At 41.8% G+C, this 2616-nt stretch overlaps 1 pseudogene; it reads left to right on the top strand.

Annotated features, from left to right (window-relative positions):
* Positions 1-215: 215 nt before the first annotated feature.
* Positions 216-336, top strand: LOC117284545 (annotated as a pseudogene).
* The last annotated feature ends 2280 nt before the right edge of the window (positions 337-2616 follow it).

Here is a 2616-nt window from a genome sequence, read left to right as displayed (position 1 = left end):
ACTTTTTTTTACCAGGGATCAAACTCAGGACCTTGCACATGCAAGTCAGGCTCTATGCCACTGAGCTAAATCCCTGGCCCTCAAGTCCAAATTTTTAATGAGAGAGAGGAAATCTGATCAGCAGGACCGACTTTCACCATGGCTTTCCAAGAGTCCTGTGTTACTAGACCACAGGAATTTCACATCTGTAGGTTTCAAAATAATGTGTAGAAGACATCGCTTCTCAGCCTTTTGGCTAAGATCAAGTGTAGTATCTGTTCTTATCAGTTTAATAATATGAAGAACAGTCATTACCATGGCATTCCCAAGGAATGGGACAAAGAGATTGCAACAGTTGAATGAAGGGTGAAGTTTCAAATAGTGGTAAGTAGCAAAGACTTCTATCTGATAAACAGTAAAAAGTTAGCCCCAAATGCCAAGGTTGAGGACATGATTGTAGAAAATCTTTTGCTCTAAAGACCAAAAAAGTATTATTCGCCGTTTGTTTATTATCCATGGCCTAAGTGTCAGTATCACATGCTCAGGAATTAAATTTCTTCATTTGTTAATTCAATTAAAAATGTACTGGGAGCCTACTATATTATATGCCTATCACTGTCAGTTATCCAGGGTGGCACTACTCGGAGGTGGCAGCATCTTTTTTCTTTCTTTCTTTTTTTTTTTTCCACCAGGGATCAAACTCAGGACCTTGCACTTGTGAGGCAGGCAGCAGAACCACTGAGCTAAATCCCCAGCCCCATAGGTGAGGTCTTGTGAAGATTCTTAGGACCTCTGGGGGTTACTCTCTAAGGGATTTTGAACTCTCCCACTCCCTCTCTCTCTCTCTCTCTCTCTCCCTCCCTCCCTCTCTCCCTCTCTCTCTACCTTTCTCTCCTTCTATGTATGTGTGTGTGTCTTCTCCCCTCATCTGTGTCCTGACTAAAATCTAAGCAAACTGAGCCAAAGATGCTCACCAGGATGTGCTACTCTCACCAGATACCCTAAGCAGTGGGGCTACCAGATCTTGGACTAGAATGCCCAAAACTGAGATGAGAACTAAGATATCCTTTCCGCGTTGTCAGTTAATTTGATTCAGGCATTCCATTTTGGTAACATAGAGCTGACCAACGCACACCCTAACTTTTGTTTTGAAAGTAGTTCTGGGATCTTCCCTGGAGAGAACAACTGTATCTGTATTTGCCACACTGACATGAAGATAATATGACAATAATGTGAGAGGTTTGTTATTCACTCAGTTCCTGAGAATAATGAATGTAATAATAACTTTGTGAGAATTTTTCCTCTTTAAATACCAGCTGTGTTCAGGGAGCCTATTTCCTCATTAGACTTGATAGTCTTACCAAAATTGAAAGTGCAACTATTTCTCCTAATGTTCTAAAAGCTGATATGAAAGGGACCAGAACTAAGGATTCTGATGAGGGTCAAGAAAAATGTAGATGAGATGCTGCACTGGGAAAAGCCACATAATGAGAAGGTCTTGGTGCAGAAGGAAGAGCAAGATGACAGCCTAGAAGTGAGTGAGCAGACTGGTCTCTGAACTGGAAACAAGACATGTGGTAGAGTGCATGGAGGACACTGGAGAATGGTAAATGGTGAGCCTCGAGAGGACCCAAACGAGAAAGGCGTTAAGGCTAATGAGAACCAGGCTTCCATTATTAGAGAAGTGATTACAGAATAAGGAACCCATGATTAGCCCATGGTGTTGGATGAGAGTTGGAGATATTGGTGTGCATTCATAAGCCTGAGTACGTGTGGACACAAAATGAGTACGTAGACACAGGGAAGTCCTCATTCTGGCCACCAAGAAAGCAATGTCCCAACAGCAATGAGCACACCTGCCATCCAAAATTCTTTCCAGGTATCTCTCTCCTCTAAAGAAAGCCATGGCTCCCTGGAAAACAGCTGATTCTAGAGATAGCAATGGGGAGATTCTGAAACACCTTGGTGCTCCAGAAAGCAAGAAGGTATTCAAGAATGGAAAAAAAAAAAAAAACATCTTTAAGAGGATCCCACCAGCCAAACTGGAGACAATTATGATAGCATTTGGGGACAAGTAATGATAGTAAAAATTATTATCCATTTAATAAAATAGGAATTCATGAGCCCACACTGATATAAATAAGTGGAAAAAAAATAAACCAATTGAAAGTTTGAGAGGATCCAACAGGGCTAACTAGAGGAGGAGTCAAATCTGAGAGACTCGATTAAAAACACAAGTAACCAGAAGAATGGGAGAGACATACCTTGTTACAAAAAAAAATCAGTTTGAAAATTTGAAAGATGAGATTTGTAGATCAAACAAAACATATGCGTAGGCACTAAGAAGCAGGTAAACAGTTCAACAGGGCCCCCATCCTCACCAATCTCAGGAACAGCCACTTTTGAGAACTTCCCAAATAGCTGAAGGGATCCAAGGAGTGCAGCAGTCTAGCCTCACAACATGGACTTGGGATATATGGGCCCCTTCATCTCATTTTTCCCTCTGCAAACACTGAGGAAGCTACAGCCAGACAGCATTTTTGCTGGCACACACCAATGATGAGTGATCAGGAGACACTCCCTCGCTGTCTCCAATCTCACACTCAGAAAGGATAATCAAGCAATCGCTGCTTATGT

This window comes from Fukomys damarensis, unplaced genomic scaffold (assembly GCF_012274545.1).
Source record: "Fukomys damarensis isolate Sample0158 unplaced genomic scaffold, DMR_v1.0_HiC HiC_scaffold_37, whole genome shotgun sequence".
Lineage (NCBI taxonomy): Eukaryota > Metazoa > Chordata > Mammalia > Rodentia > Bathyergidae > Fukomys > Fukomys damarensis.
The sequence above is the reverse complement of the archived record's forward strand: the minus strand, read 5'-3'. Positions and strand labels throughout refer to the sequence as shown.